This window comes from Macaca thibetana, chromosome 15, assembly GCF_024542745.1.
Source record: "Macaca thibetana thibetana isolate TM-01 chromosome 15, ASM2454274v1, whole genome shotgun sequence".
Lineage (NCBI taxonomy): Eukaryota > Metazoa > Chordata > Mammalia > Primates > Cercopithecidae > Macaca > Macaca thibetana.
In genome coordinates, this window is record NC_065592.1 from 85,521,318 (window position 1) to 85,539,343 (window position 18,026).

At 35.1% G+C, this 18,026-nt stretch overlaps 1 protein-coding gene across 1 annotated transcript in view; it reads left to right on the plus strand.

Moving 5' to 3' along the window:
* The window catches only part of ANXA1 (annexin A1), an 897,109-nt gene that overhangs the window by 859,587 nt on the left and 19,496 nt on the right, over positions 1-18,026 (plus strand). The gene's annotated exons all lie outside the window — the stretch shown is intronic.

Sequence of the window (18,026 nt, forward strand, 5' to 3'; positions counted from 1 at the left end):
ACAGGGTCTCACCATGTTGGCCAGGCTGCTCTCGAACTCCTGACCTTGGCCTCCCAAAGTGCTGGGATTACAGGTGTGAGCCACTGCTCCTGGCTTTAATTTTCATTTTTATTGAAAGTTTAAAGTTATAGTTTAATTAAAAAAAAAAAAAAACTTCATGATTCAAGGTTTCATTACACAAACCTAGGTAAAGTTACTGGATGAATGAATTCTTTTGTACACCCAATCCTGTAAACAAACCAGTCAAGGAATAGAGTAGCCTCTATATTTAAAATTCTATCCCCAATTTATGAAACTGACATAGTGCCAATACAAATTAGCTCCCTTGATGAACATTTTGATTCACACTGTACGCACCACAGTGAGCCAGGACATTTCTTTCTCAGTAAGATGTTCAGGACTCTGGCCAACAACTGGCTCGATGTTTGCATTTTCTGTGTGACGTAGTGTTTTCCTTGGTTGACTATTATGGCCCCACCCTGATGAACCAGTTGTAGCAAGCCAAGCCCCAGCTTCTGTACCCAGAAGATGTTCCACCTCTTGCTCACCAAAGCAGCCTTGGGTGTTTATGACACCTGAGGTAATGGTTCACAATCTGGATTCTTTCAAAAAGTACTCTTAGACTGATACTCCCTGTGTTTGCACATATGTCCCCCCATGCTTTCAGAGAGGAGTCATGCATCCTAGAATCAGCCATGTATCCTGTCAAATGGCACAAGGTATTTCCTGGAACATTTCTTAATTGTGTTGCTCTTTTTCTTGAAATTGTGCTGAAATATAAATTCAGCACACACTTAGGAAAAAAAATCTGTCCATGGCCCATTAGAAGTTTCCCAATCTCCTCTTATTTGAAAGTGATGAACTATTTTTGGTAGATTTGTTGTTTTTTAATTTCTCAAATTTATTTCCTGAAGAAGAAATACAGTGTTTCCTAGGGTTTTGTTGTTGTTATTTAAAAAAATAATTTCTTTCATTTTTTTCATCCAGACATGTAGAAAATGTAGTTTCTTTTTTCTTTGGGAGCTCTCATGTTGAAGAATTATTTGAAATATATGACTATTAGCCTAAGAAAGATGAAAATCATATAAATTATTTTTTGATCTTCAACTATTAGCAATATTTTTATAATATAATTTTAATACTTTCTTTAAATTTTACATTGATATCACTGATGTAAGCAAAGTATTTTGTTATAAAATTTTCTAAATTTCTAGAAGGATAAGTAAGACATGAATTTCAACCAATAGTGTCAACAATTATTTAACTACATTTTAGACTCAGAGTGGCAGAGTACTTAGAAGTGTATTGAATTTGATTACTTTCTAAAACATCTGAGATCAGAGTAAGTCTTAATATCTATCTAGTTGACTTAATTTATGCTTTAATATTTTTCTGGTTGGTTTGTTTTGAAGACAGAATAAAGCATTTTGTATTATATTTTCTGTAATCAATATAACTTACATCTGGCAATTTTCTAGGGACTGTAAATTTGTTTGAAATACAAAGTAAATTGCCTGGAGAATCCGGCTTATTTATTTTTCCAAAGTACTTTTTAAAAATTGGAATCTAAACATGTATTTATAGTCAATTACTTTTAGTGAATAGAGGCTAAGAAAAAATGAAAAGAGGTTTAAACATAAGAACTGAAGCGTAAAAGCTAATTTGAGAAATGAAAGAATTTCAGAGACTATATTAAAGAAAATTATGAAAAATAGAGTTCAAGAATAATCAACCCTGAGAAAAGATCATAAATGGACAAAAACCAGGCATGCACCATGCCTTCGCATTGCATTCATTTCATTATAAAGACAATGAGTAAGCTGAACTGTCTCATTATTTCATCACCTAGCTTTGTCTCAACTGTCAGGTATGAAAAATTACTGGGAAGAATAAAAGTTTTCAAAAGGAAAAAACTTTTGGAAAGTATGAACACACTATGAGTGCTAACTCCAGAATAGCTGGTTTTTCAAGAATTATACAGGAAACTGTATAATTATACAGGAAACCAGGTAATGATGTAGTAGTTAGAAGTAAAAGTGTAGTTCTGAGGTTCTCACACACTCCCAAAATGGAGAAACAAAGGGGATTCTTGTAGTTTTATGGGATTATAGATATAGGAGTTCATGGGTGATTTTTCAGCATTAAAAGGTAGCTGTATATGGGTTCATAGTCACTGAAGTCCTCATACTTTGGCCTCTATTTGATTTTATTATAAATCCAAAACTTTGCCTTCCAGGTAGTAATTTTGTGCCTCCTAATGTCAAAGGCAAGGTGGGCATCATGATCTGGCATAAAGAGCCCTTTACTCAAAGAAGGTAAAAGACTTAGATTCAAGTGGCAACTTTTTTGTTTTGCAATCACTGGCTTTAGCTAAGTCCAAAATTCACTGGGCTTCAGTTTGAAATATGTACAATGGGCCAATGGTGGCTCACACTTGGAATCCCAGCACTTTGGGAGGCCAAGGGTGTGTACAGGGAGGCCAAGGGGCAAGGATCATTTGAGACCAGGAGTTCAAGACCCACATGAGCAACATAACAAGATCTCTTATCTATAAAAAACTAAAATATATGTCTGGCATGGGTAACATGTGCTTGTGGTGAACTGTGATCCACCACTGCCCTGCAGCCTGGGCAACAGAGTGAGACACACACAGTGTGTGTGGGTATGTGTGTGTGTGTGTGTGTGTGTATGTATATGTGTATGTATAATGATCATGTCACCTTCCCACAATACAATTATGAAGATGAAATAAATATACATGAAAGAGTTTTATAAGCACTAAAGTGTTAAACCAATGGAAAGTTTCACTCTTGATTGTTGTAGCAGATAGGATTTCACTTCTTTCTCTTTGATTTAAAAGACTTTGTAATTATATATTTGAGAGGAAAATGCTAAGCACTTATCAATGTCTTTGTCCTGAGAGTGGTTTGTACTAGATCGAGAATCAAGCAGTCAGAAGACAAAGTTTCATGTGGTCAGTTACATACTTTAGTGGCACAATGACCTAAATGTTGGCATGTAGACAAATTTATCTATCTGTACTCAAAAATAAACATTTATAGATACATGTATTTTATTCAACTAAGAAAGTAGGTTGAAACACTCTGTTTGATATGTCTTATATAGTGAATTATTACTAAATTTTACTAGCTCTAATTAGTACATTTTTAGTGCTGCATTTTCCATATAAAATGGCCTTAAATTGAATACTGACTGTAATTAGATTTATCTTTCTGAATCAAAATTTGCTTTATTATTCTTAGAAAAATCTCTACAGTGATGCTCAGCAAAGTGCCAATGAGGCTTCTATGCAAGAATCAGAGTAGAAGGAACATATTGTCATAACTGTTGTCTCCTTGATTCAGGTCCAGTAGCAGAGTCTATTACTTCCATGTGTTTAAACGTTTTTTCCAAATTTAATACTGCCAGTTATCATTTGGCCAAAAATATTGAGAAAACATAATTTACTTCTTCCATGAACCTTGACATTGAGTGAACGTAAAATGCACACCGTGCATACACATTCACATATATTTGTCTGTACTACAGCAGAACAATACCAATTCAGTTTTGTAATTTAAATGGCCAAACCTTGTTAGAGTAGGTAAAACATTTATACTGCCGAAGAATGGATCACTTAATGTAAGAATCTTAGCGAATGAGAGTTACTTAAATCCTGAAAGTTGCCAGGGATAGTCATAGGGCCGCTGGTCTTTTCAGAGAAGTTCAAGCTTGCCTGAAAGATCTCAATACGTCGCAGAGTGTACACTGGAGGGTGGGATCTGTTGTATTTCAGCCTTAATCCGCAAAGAATCAGCTAGTCAACCATAAATAAACACAATAACATCATTACCTTGCCTCTTGCCACCTGGGCGTAATGCCCTGCAAAGTTTTATGTTTCAGAGTTTCAGAGTCGTGGGCACAAAAACACTGTTGATTGATTAGAAATAATAGCAATAGCCAGTGCATTAAAGAAACAAAGAGTGTTCATTCAGTTTTACCAGGATGGATTGAATTCCCTCCTTACTCATTTGACTTCAAGTGGCTCTGCACTGGCCTCTTGTAAAGTATTTACTCGGGAACTGATCCAAGTCAGTGAGGTATTAACAATGCTTTTATCTTTGATTCTCTTACTTAGCTTCATCCTTAATATGTTCTTAGCCCCAACAACCCTGCCACCTCCAACCAGTTTTTAAAGTTATACCCAAGTAATATTTATTGTTCCTTACAATAAGATCATTCTAAATTCCATTTTGTTCACTTTGAATTTTGTTACTGACATATTCACAACATGTTATTAAACAAGAAAGCCATTCTTCATTATTGTCATCATATTATTAGCAGTGAAAGACTTCATTTTAAGATGAAGAAAGGGGGGAAAAGAATGTTAGAATGCAGATAATGAAGCTATAATTGATTTCACAGACATTAATCTTCCATATCTGTTGCTCAATCATGGGACTTGTGTTGAAATATGGTGCAGGTCAGTATCGGATCAGCTTTATCCTGCTCAAGCACTCCTGGCACATTTCGTTTTGGGCTACTCTAAGAGAAATACTACCAACTTTCCAATGGTGAAAAGTAAACAAGATTGCTCTCTCTGATTATTTATTATTAAAGAACTCCTTGGACATATAAGCTCATTCTAATATAGAGACACCTCATCACTCATTATCAATGTAACAAGCATTTATTAAGTGCCTATTAGGAACCAGGCACTGTGCTAGGAAATGGGACCAATAAGAAACAAAGGAATTTATAGTCTGTTGGGGATACACACATCAAACTCGTAATTACATGGACTTAACCACACAAATAACTGTATGTTCACACTAAATTTGCTAATGAAAACTTCAGTTAATTCCTCTTAAGTCATAGTTATATGTTTATTTTTCTCTCTAATTCTGAATGGGAATGCATGGATAACAATTAATTCAAATACCTATTATATATTGAACATGACTCTAAGTGGTAGGTGGACATGTGATTTGAAGTCATAAGCAAACTAGCCTTAATTCAAATATTGTTACTTAATTCACTTTGCCTTTAGGGAAGAAAGACTAAACTTCTGTGAGTTTCAGTTCTTATCAGAAAAACGGAAATGGTAATAATTTCCAACATGATAGTTCTGAGGTTCAAAGAGGCATTAAAAAGACATCGGATGCGCTAATGAAGTTTCTAAGAATATGGAAGCATTAAATATTAATATAAATAAGGATAAGATTGATTACTCAAAAGATTGAATGAGAAAGTTAAAAATATATAATGTGTGTTGCAACTGGGCTTTCATAAATGCAAAAATTTATAGAAAAATGAAAGGACCATATTTACTGGGAACAAGATGAGCAAATGTGCATAAATGAGAGTCAAGGACATTTTGAAAATTGTAGAGAAACTGGTTCCATTAGGCTGAGGATGTATGTGAAGCTGACGGTACAGAATGGGAAGGGAAAAGACAAGTCGTCACCATTTTAGCTCTTAACTGCAAATTGAAAAGGAAAAAAGAAATTAAATATGCTGTCTTCCCATTTTTAGGTCTGTTTAGGTATTAAGGCACATGGAGAAACTTCTATTTGTACTTTAGACATTTTGTGTTCTGTGTTCTTAGAAATGATGGAAATAGTTACTCCCTGTACCTGGAAAACATGATTTCATTTGAAAATAGGTACAGAGCTAGGACAACAGGCTCCTAACGAACATGGTGTTTGCTTAAACTGACACATTAGAAATAGGAAAGATTTTATTGTTTTGCTACACATAATTTTATGTACATTTTCAGCATTGATAGAATACATGCACACACATACATACATCTATTTTCAGGTAGAACCATAATTCTGAAATCATAATTCCCTTTATGCCAGTGCAATGAATATATGTGAAAGATATCACTATTTCAGGCAGCAAAAAAATAATGAGGCAAGATCAACTATTAGGAGAGAAAGAAGATTTTAATGCTGATTAAAACTGTAGGATATTGATTAATGTTCTCAGTAATATGTGAAAAGAAAGAAAAGTAAGGTGCCAGTCTTCATAGAAAGAATACATTATATTTTAATGGAACAATGTCTTCCTGATTTCTTAAAACAAAATGAAAGTTTTTGATTTAGATTTTGTTTTTCTCTTAAAGAAAATATAAATGTAATATTGCATACCTATCTGCCAAGGCTTCGGGCAATTTCATTCTATTGTCTAAAACCTGAATCAAACCTTCCTTTGGAGCCATCAATGACATACATATTGGTTAGAGTTATAACCAAAAAGTGATTTGAATTAATACCTTTGGTAAATACACTATTGACTTAAGTGTAGATTCTAAGAACTCCACTGAACACAAATCTCAGATTCCAGATGAGAAGTGGTCCTCTCCCTAAGTGTAAAAAAAATGGACATTCCCAAGTACTCTCTGTCTCTATATACTTTATGTCTCTATGGACCTTCTAGAACTTTGGGTAGGTTGCAGCCTTTCATTGGACACTTATCTCCTCTGACTATAAATGGACCTCCAAACTAAGCAGTAAACTGGTGGAGACTGGAGAAATCTTCAAAACCAGTCACAAAATTTCCAACTGAGCATAATTTTAATAAGTCCTCATTATCTCAAATTTGCTACCTTTGGGGGGCTATCTAGTTGAATGTACATTTTATGGAAGGTCATAAAAATTCAGGACTAATCTTTATTTTGTTTCTGATTATCAGTAGCCATAGTTGTTCAAAGAAGCACACCTTATTCAAAGTCCATCAATCTAGCCCAAATGGTATTTTACATTACGTTGTGATTGAGCTGGGCTTTAAAAAGTACCTGGCAGTCAACCATGACAAAATGAGAAGATTATATAATGGGACTTCATAAAGAGTGAAGTGCTATATAAATGAAAAGGGCTATGATTAGTGTTAACAAGAATGAAAGACTCACAAAAAGATCATAAAATGCCATAAAATAAACTATAGTTGCCTATCTTCATGATATTTCATAAAGAATAAGCATAAATGAAAGAAAATGAGGATTTATAATCATAAAAAGATAGGCCTTATTTATGTTTTCAAATTTTGTCATGTTATAGTTGATTATGACAAGTAGTTACATGATTTACCACTTTTGCAAAAAGATCAAATGCATAAAGAATTAAGCCAATTACTTTTAGTGCTGCAATAGTCATGAGATGGTATTTATGCTGATAGCGAGTTTGTTTTTCAGATTAAGTCAGTACTAATAGAAGATTTTATTATGTGTCTGTTGCTACCCAATGGAAGTAACATACTTACTTTTTTCCTTCTTTCAAAATTCCATTGTAACCATAGTTCACTGCTTAGATTACAGAATAATGTTTTTTAGGAATACCAGGATGAAAATATAGATAATTTATTTTAGATAAAACTTTATGGATTTGAAACTTTTTCAGATAATAAAACTGGAGATTCCAAGTAAGACAGTGAGTGGATGTCATTTCTGAAAGAATGTTGTCGACTTCCATTATTTTGTCTAAGAAGTATTCCTCCCTGATGTTAAGAACAGCCTTATCTTCTTCTAGGTAAAACCAACCATGTGGTTCTAGTGAGGGCTTGCCATCACAGTCGTCAACTCTATGTCCTCAGTGGATTGTTTTAGGTGTAGGCCACTGACTCAGGCTAGATCAATCAATACACATCCACAGGATTTTTACTTTAATTTTCTCAAACAATGGAAAAAAACAATGCTTGCCTCATAAAGAAGCTGTGAGATGTAAGGATAAGAATGTTGGCTGTCATGTTGCTACCATGATGAGAAAAACTAGTCTGATAAATGCAGAGATAAGAGAAAGAAAAAGAAACTTCCAGCAAGATTCAAATTCCTGGTTCCAAAAGAGTCTGAGAGTCTAAACGTGGAGTTACAAAATATACCCCAGTAATTTTCCAGTACATTTCCCACTTTCTGACTAAATGTATTGCAATTCAGCTTCCATACTAGTAATCCTGACTAATCTGGGGAATTTATATTTAAATCAATAATCAGTAATACCACTGTGAAAGGAAAATCTTGGGGCTCCCAAATTACTAAGCTAAGGGAAAAATCAAGCTGGGAACTGCTCAGGACAAACCTTCCTCCCATTCTATTCAAGTCATCCCTCTGCTATCTCTCTGATTTAGATGTGTATTTTGATTGCCTCCTTTGGAAATGCTTATCAGAAACTCAAAGAATGTAACCATTTGTTTTTCTCCTACCTGTGACCTGGAAGCCTCCCTACTTTGAGTTGTCCCCACCTTTCTGGAAGGACGCAATGTACCTCTCACATACATTGATTGATGTCTCATGTCCCCTAAAATGTATAAAACCAAGCTGTGCCCTAACCACCTTGGGTACATGTTGTCAGGACCTCCTGAGACTGTGTCATGGATGTACCACCTTAACTTTGGCAAATCTAAAATGATTGAGACTTGTCTCATCATTTTTCTCGAATGACACCATGGATCCTATTTATACTAAGGAATGATTAATCAGTAAAATTGAGACATACTGGTTGTAAAGCTGCCCTTGCTTACAGGGCACTTTTCTCGGGAGAGTTGCTGAGGACACTGCATTGATTACCTTGTTAAGCTCTCTGGAACCCATCTTGAACCTATTTCTCTACCCTCTCCTTCAGTAAAGCCTACTTGCTATAGCCCAGCCCATTGTGAGAGCTCAATAAATGTCAGTAATTATCACCACCTGCCCCATCCCAGCCTTTTACATACATTGTGAAGCGTCTGGCGCCCTGTCCTCTGCTGTTGACAGCTACTACAGCTGGATTTAGTTGAATTATCTTCTGATGTCCCTACTTTGTGCCCCTGCTTTGATTGACCCAGGTAGGATGAATCATTCCTCCTCAATTTGACTTTCGCTCTTAAACACAACACTGATAATGGCGTTTCCATGGCCCCCTTTTTCACAGCCCTATGGGGCCCACAATATGAATGAATGCTGTAATCTCATCACAACATGGCCACAAGGGGCAGATATTAAATTTGGATGCCTTCAAAGGTCTAATCATGACTGCCTTTAATGTTATCAGTCCATTCTGTTTTGGTTTTTCTTTTTCTTGAGACAGAGTCTCGCTCTGTCGCCCAGGCAGGAGTGCAGTGGTGCGATCTCAGCTCACTGCAAGCTCCGCCTCCCGGGTTCACGCCATTCTCCTGTCTCAGCCTCCGGAGTAGCTGGGACTACAGGCGCCCGCCACCACGCCCGGCTAATTTTTTGTATTTTTAGTGGAGCCGGGGTTTCACAGTGTTAGCCAGGATGGTCTCGATCTCCTTACCTCGTGATCCTTCCCCCTCAGCCTCCCAAAGTGCTGGGATTACAGGTGTGAGCTACTGCACCTGGCCTTTTTTTTTTTTTTTTAAATTGAAGATATTGGCTATGCTTGTAAGAAGATGAGACACTCTCCTATTTATGATCTGTTGGCTGCAATTACCGCTTAAGGTAAAAGTACTGTTTCAAAGTCTGCACTATTTACGAGTAGACTGGAAATCCTATAAGATGAAGATTAAGCTTTTTTTTTTTTTTTGACGTTAAGTAACAACAACTTCTATTACTAGAATGTAAGTTTTGTGTGTGTGGTAGACTTCCTGTCTTGTCCAGTCACAGAACCCCTAGTGCCTGGAATAGCACCTATTACATGTGATTGCTAATTTTTTTTTTTTTTTTTTTTTTTGAAGAGCTAACACATAGTTACCGGCTACAGTCGAATCACTTTGCTAAATAATTGAATAAATGTTGAGTATTTTGTGTGTGCACCTACAATGTGCAAAGCCCTGTGAAAAAGATCGGGTATGAATGTGAATGAGTAGTAAAGAAACAGTCTAGGAGGGGACGGATACAATATAAAAACAAGTACACTACAAAGTCAAGTAAAATGGCTTAGTATTCGAGATTCAACCAGTGTGCAGTATGCTTTTTAGAGAAGCACCACCCCTTTTTATAAAGATTTGAAATTATACTGTAGAGGATTGGCTTTCCAGCTGGGTCTTAAAAATGTGAATAGGATTTCAACAGAGAGAGCTCAAACTCAGAGAATGCCTTGCCTCAGAAATCAGTGTGAAAGTCTTCTGAGCCTCTGTAAGACCAGCAGACATGTCTCAATAGCTGAAATAACTTCAATTTATTAAGCAATGTAAGATCTTCAAGACAAGTAGTTTAAGCAATTCTAAGTGTCCCCTCCTTTGGGAAAAATGTGGTTTTTCCACCATTTTTTTTTTTAAGTGAAATGAGTAATTTGAAAACACCTCTTTTGTTTTCTTCTTTTGCTAAAGAGCTCATATTTCAGTTTAAAGCATCTGCCAAGTTAAAGTTGAACTGCCTGTTTAAAAATATACAGGTATTTCAAGAACAGGAATGGTACTATCTTCCCATTACTTAGTTTCAGAGAGGATTATGCAATCCCCTGAAAATCTTTCTCCCCTAATTCCCCACTTCGGGCAAATTCTAAAGTCATGATTCATCAAACCAGAGTTAGACATCCTGAACTCTTGAAACTTCTGCAAAAGCAACTTTGTTCACAAAATGGGCTCTTCATCAGTTTTCCCAGAAACACATTTCTTCTGTTAGTGACATTCACTATACAATAGTTCTCCTCAACGCAGTACTCATTTTTAACAAAACTCTGTCTATAGAGTTTTAAAAATTATCTCATAGTTATATTAAGTTTAGTACATTCAAGCTGCATAGAAATGTAACTTAGATGTTTCAGTTTAAAGGAAGTTTAGGAAACACTGTATTTTAAGAAGTCCATGAGGCGGCTCTGATCTGCATTTCATTTCCATATTGCAAATATCAAATACTATGAAAATATTTGCCTAACCCATCATTTCTAATCCCAGTGAGTTTTTGGTGCTCCTCCTTCACCCAACTAAACCTTTATTCTCTTTACATTTAGAACACTTTAAGCAAATTTACCTGTGTCCATAAGCAAATAAGTCTCAGCTCCAGGCAGCTGACTTCTTGTTCACCCAGATGGAAATAAAACTGCAATGTGCATATTATAAGCACCTGCCACAGCTTCTTAAAAATGCCAAACCTTAACCAGGCAACAGGATACAGTTTCAAATAGGAAAAGGAGTTTCTGATGGAGGCTAAGAATCTTTAATTCTCTGGATTGACCACTGTAAACCCATTAGCTGAATTTAAATTTCTCGGAGTTCTTCTGAATCTGGCTATTACATGTGGAATTTAGAATTGTTTCTTTTTCACATTTTGCTTATTTTTAGTCTCTCCAAAGGACTCCTGGTTATGTATCAGATTTAGGGAAAATGTTAGAATTTGCATGTTTGGCTTTGAGCTTAAAGATGATCATAGTTATGTAAAGTGTGCAGGTTATCCCCCTTCTTATGTTATATTTTTACCCTTTTTTATGGCAGTTTTGTGGCCTTCCATAATTGTATAGATATATAAAAAATACAAATACGTGAAAAGAGAATGATTTTTGTATACTAAGTAGCTACACAAGTGTCAGTTTTAATATTTCCGTACAACTACATTGCAAGATATTTTAAATTATTTGGTTATTAAAATTTGTCTTATATCCCTTGCTATCATTATGCATGTAGAAAAAAAAAAGATGTGTTGTTGCAAAATTTAAGCATTGTTACCTTTAAACTATGGTTACATCTGTTTTGCAACATTAAAGTGAAATAGGTTGCTTTGGGGCCTTGTCAAAATCCGAGATAACCAAATACTCTTGGCAAAGTCTTATTTTATTTTACTTTATTTAATTTATTTTTTTCAATTTTAGGCTAGTCAAGTGAAGCAGTGGGAGTGGAGAAGGAACAAAGAAATCTGTAACTGATTGTGTTCAATTAGTTGTAAACACCAATATACTTGGACCAGCCTAGGCAACTACTTGCAAAATTCTTTATAATAATCAATACTTCAAGACATCAAGAACAAAAATCAGTCAAAGGGTTATTCTACTGTGCACTTACTGTCCAAAATAGTGCAAAAAAGGTGTCTTTTCACTTCAATTGTAAACAATTCTGCATGTTCTTGGAGGTGCACATCAAGGGACTTTTTGGTGATCTTTAGATTTGTAGGTGCACTGCTACTTCACGAAAGAGACATTCTGGCCCATCCATTGCCTCCCTTAAGACTATACAAGCGTCTAGACCCAACTCTACACAGACCGGGTGGCTTAACAGAATTTTATTTCCTCACAGTTCTGGAAGCTATGAGCCCGTTATCAGGAAGTTAGCAGGGTCAATTCCTTTTGAGGCCATGAGGGAAGTATGTGCCCCAGGCCTCTCTCCTTGGCTGTGGATGACTGTCTTCTCCCTATGTCTTCACATCATCTTCCCTTTGACGATTCTTGCCAGTGCTGTTTCTTAGTCTCTGCCCCTCACCATTGCTCTATTTGTCCCACCAGAGGACTAGGGTTCATCTCTTTCCTCCTATTAAATCTCCAACCAGGAAAGAAAGATATGAGGAGATCCTGAGTGAAAGGAATGGCCCTCATCTCGAAGGCTAGTAACTCTTTCTCTGTACCGGTTTACCTGTTCTCCCAAATATTCTGGAAGCTTATTCCATCAACTATTCTGTTTTGTTGCTGTTGTTTGTTTGTTTTCCTGTGACTTCCCTCTTCTTTTATAGCTCCTTATGGTCTACCTGAAAACATGTTCAGACTTCCCAATGCTACCTCACAATTATTATCTTGTTACTCTCTTTCGGTTTTCCACCATTTAGTGAAAGCGTGTATGTCTAAGAGTTGCTTACACTTAACTCCATATCCTCAGCTCCTATGGTCTTCTCAAACAATTTCTCCCCAGTGTGTTTCCAAAACCCTTTATCCTTAATACCACCACCTCTTTCTTAATTTCCAAGTACTAGAGCCATTTCTAAGTGACTTCCTTTTAGAGCCTCTTTCTAAATGACCATTTTGTATCCTTTGGCAATGTTTTTCACAGCTTTCTTCCTGACACTTTCGCCTACAGTTGCTTCATCAGGATGACATTCTCTTGGCTTGCTTTCTGCCCCACTTAATTATCTTCTTCTGTGTGTTTTTTATTTTATTAGTTGCTGCCAAATGACTCTCAAACCAACAAGCAAACAAGCACCAGCAATATATGAGTGTATCCTTTTCTAATAGTATTTACCATTATTGCCAGTAAAGGTGTTACAGAAAATTTGAGGTGATCACCAGCCTGATGGGTATATATCCATATCCGGTCATTTCTTTAAACACTATTTCCCTCACCACTGTAAATGTGAACAACTTTTGCTGTTTGTTTGGCAATGTGGATTTGCATATCTGCTGACTCGGAGGCATTTGACTGTACTCAGGTTTCATCCATTTTGTTGTTGTTTGGGTTGCTTGCTTTACAATTTATAAGAGCTCCTGGTACAATGTAGATAGTAACACTTTGTTAGTGCATGTAAAGAAATTTGAAGTTGTTGTAAGAATCTACTGATTTTGCTTATTTTTTCCACTTGAGGATTTTTATTTGCCTATATTCAAAACACCTCTCACTTCTTTTATAATAGCAGGCTTTCAGCCACAGATTAGAGTCTCCCAACACAGAGATTATGTATATTATTCCCAGAATAGATCATCCTGAATAGTGATCTTTTGCCAGTTACTTTTAACAAAGTATAATCATATTCGACTTGTAAATGAGAAAATGAGATTTAGGATTTATCAAGTTTCTCTTTGAAAGAAAATGTCATTTTTCTATTGGATAATAATCTATTTATAATAAAGTTAACCAAAATCCACCCCAACCAATGCAAAGCAAACATTTATTGTGACTTGGTCTGGAAACCTTTCATTACAAATTTAGCTACAAGATATTTACAGAATATCTTATAAAGTTTATAGTTTGTTTTATATATTTACTCCCATTTTAATTCTAGATCCATCCAGATCCATGTTTTTTATTTTTTAATATAGCATAAGGATCCAGCTTTTGTTTAACTATTCCAGTTTAAATAATTGTTTTAAATCACTTTTTAAACCTATTGAGTTAAAATAGAAATTGAAAACAAAATTATTAAATTGAAGGATATGAATCTTTGGTTCATGTCATAAATCCATGGAGTTGTCAATGATTATGTGAAGACTTTCTGTATTTTTTGTGTTCTGATTACATAACAATTTTTGAATTATTGTATTAGAAATTATATGGTACTAGTATATCTTAGAAAGTATATAATCAAATGAACTTTCTTCTTTTCATTAATAGACTCTAGTTTTTAGAGAAATTTTAGGTTTACAGAAAAATTGAGCAGAAAGTACAGAGAATTCTCATATACTCACTTTCCGCCTGCTCTTAGTTTCCCCTATTACTAATATCTTGGAATGTTGTGGTCCATTTGTTATATTGGTGAATACATTATTATTAGCTAATTGCCATAGTTTACATTAGGGCTTACTCTTCATGTTATACATTTCTATGCGTTTTGCCAAATGCAAACGCCATTATAGTATCATACAGAATAGTTTCACTTCCCTAAAAATCTCTTTTATTTTTCTGAGACGTAGTCTCGCTTTGTTGCCCAGGCTGGAATACAGTGGCACAATCTTGGTTCACTGCAATCTCTGCCTCCTGGGTTCAAGTGATTCTCCTGCCTCAACCTCCTGAGTAGCTGGGACTACAGGCGTGCACCACCAGGCCCAGCTAATTTTTTTTGTGTGTTTTTAGTAGACGGGGTTTCATCATGTTGGTCAGTCTGGTCTTGAACTCCTGACCTGATAATCCGCCCGCCTCGGCCTCCCAAAGTCCTGGGATTAAAGGTGTGAGCCACCATACCCAGCCCACTTCCCTAAACATCTCTTATTTATTACTCCTCTCTGCCACCAACTCCTGGCAACCATTGATCTTTTTAATTTCTCTATAGTTTACCTTCTCCGGAATGCATCTTATTGGAAAGAAACAGACATAGCCTTTTCATACTGGCTTCCTTTTCTTAGCAATACTCATTAATGATTCCTTCATTTCTTTTCCTCGTTTAAAAGCATTTCTTTTTATCACTGAGTAATATTCCATTATATAAATGTACTGTAGTTTATGTATTCATTTACCTTTAATGAATGAGAAATATCTCAGCTGCTACCAATTTTTGGTAATTATGAATAAATTGCTGTAAGCATACATGTGCAGGTTTTTGTGTAAACATGATTTCCTAACTCATTTGGGTAAATATCTATGAGCACAATTGCTAGATTGCATTGTAAGACTGTGTTTACGTTTGTAAGTAACTGCTAGACTATTTTAAAACAGCTGGAACCTAGAAAGCAGAGTTTGACCTTTTGACCTTAACACATATCTTAATTTTCCTTCTGTAAAACTTCTTGAAAATGTATTGAAGTAAAATTTGTCATCATAGTGAATGTGACAAGGTCTTATTCTCTTACTTTAGAATAATATAGAGAGGGATATGGATACTATATTCAGGGAAATAGAAAAAGACTTGTGAAATACAAAATTACTAATCCTAGCATGATCCTGATGTTGGAAGTATAATAGTTGAATCACCAAGTCATTGGCTGACTTTTCCTAAGTCACACAGTGATAGATACTAAGCCATCACTGAATCTGAGTTTTTATCTTCTCTAAGACATTCCACCCACAAAAGGAAATATAGAGAGGCAGGGAGGTAAGATCTTTTTCCCTAAGTGAAGTCCAACAAAGGCACCTCCCTTTGGCTTTCGCTACCCATGTGACTACTTCATTAACCTGAAAGAGTAAAATTTGAAAAAAATTCTGTCTTTAATTTATGTGAATAACTGAGGAATAATAATAAGGAGAATCCCAATAACTCAGTGTGTGTGTGATAATTATTTGCCATGTTAAGAGGCAAAGGGAAAAACATTTATATCACTAGTTCTCAAAATGCTTTGACCTGGGGACACATGAGAAATACACACTAAAATAATGATTTTCACTGGCTGTGGAGAGGGGTATGAGGAAGCTGAGGGGAGATTTTGGAATTTCAGTGAAATGCTGTTCTTGATCATTCAGAATATACCCTTTCTTCCATATAACAAGTAATGCTTAGATAGAGCTGAATGTAAAGGATGAGGGGACACCTTACTAAGATCAGATATTTTGCAAGAGTCTTATGCACAATGAGATGTATGTGAGAGACTCCATATTTCCTCTCCTTGTTTTGTTTCGTTTCCTCTTCACTGTCAGATTCTAAACCAAATGAGTGAAAATAAACATGCTGTGAAAAACGTAACATATAGTGATTGATTTTAACTGTCTTTTTTCTTTCCTTCTCTTTCTTTATTTTCTCTGTTTGTAAAGTAAGCGGAGCCGATGAATCATCATCTTCTAGAAACAGCAAGTGGTGAGTCATTTATCTGGAGTATGTGGCGTTTCACCCACAAAAAAACATTTAACCCATGATTATCCCCTAACTGTTAATGATAACGTATTTTACTTGTTCTTTTATTTCCATAAATCTACTCGACATTATTATTGTGTGAAGAAAAAGATTCTGACAGATTATTCACAGCAATATACCTAGATGATTAGTGGCTTTCTTTTTGTTTTATGTTTAGGAGTTTCACTTGCCTTTAGTGTTACAGCTGGAAGTTAATTTTGGAAAAACATTCTTTTCAGTTTTTTTCTTAATTCTGCTACAATTACCATGTTTATTGTTGATATTTTAGGTTTGTCTATGTATTACAAATCTAAATACATAAAATAATTCCATTCAGTTTATGGCACTGGTAATAGCAGCAACAAAACAAAATGAGACTATATATGTGTTCTAGGTTGTTATATTTTATAAAATGTAAGTGAACTTTTTTCTTCATTTCACAAGAGCGTCACTGTACAGGAATGTTCCAATAGTTCCATTACCAGAGTTAGGAATACAAATGCAAATTAAAGACAAAAAGAAAACCAGATTTTGTATAATTATCTTATTCCTTCTCACCTGATGACATAAATATGGTATTAGAAAGTTAGTCTACATTTGTCAAGATCAATGTGCAATATCAGTTAACTTGTTAGCAGATAACTAATTATTTTTCAACTTACACATATGATAGTAAAAACATATATTGACATTTTCTGAAATATTTAGATTAGATGATCCTCCTACTTCAGGATATGTTGACTTCATTGATATTGGCCTTGAGAACTTAGACTGTATTATAAAATACTGTTGATCTTTACAAAGTATTTTCATTAACTTCCTGAACTTGATGTATTTTACCTGAGATATCTATGAGAAAAAGAGGAAAAGAACAAACCACCAAATGTAGCATAAATTGAGCCATAATGCTGTGAGAGTTTACACTTGTGCACTTTAATGGAAACATCATATAATATTTTGTTGGGTTTCACGAAGAATGAAAATGAGCCACTATGGAAGTTACCAGAACCAATTTTCCTTCCATCAGGTGGGAAATTTCTTATGGAATGTGTTCTGTAATAGTTGCTGATCCAATAATCTTTTCATTTCATAGGTCTAGTTCCTTGTTTTGTTGTTCAACTAGTTTCCATGTCAAAGATCTATGCGTATCAAAATTTATGCATAACTGATCTATATTACAATTTATATATACAGTTCTATGTAACTGACTCTATTTAAAAGAATTAATGTAGATAGGCCTTTTAATGTCAATGCTTTCATTGAATGTCATAATGATCAAATTTTTGGCATTACCTTTGTTCAAAATTTTTAGCCAATCTGGAACTTTATTACTTCTATATTTCTTATAACAACAAGCTATATCTAGGAACAAAAGTCTTTTGTTTTTGAAGGCAAAAAAATATATAAATAGAAAGTCATTCGGCACTGTGTAATGTTAAAATTTACAAATATTATGTTATTTCTCCATTGTCACAAGAATTCTAGTGGATAGACAACTTAGATAATGCTCCTATATACAAAAGTAAAAACAGCTAGGCATGGTGGCTCACACCTGTAATTCCAACTCTTAGGGAGGCAGAGGCAGGAGGATAGCTTGAGCCCAGGAGTTTGAGACCTGCCTGGGCAATATAACAAGAACCCATTCTCCACTAAACGGGAGGGAAAAAAAGACAACAAAACAAAAGTAAAAACAGGT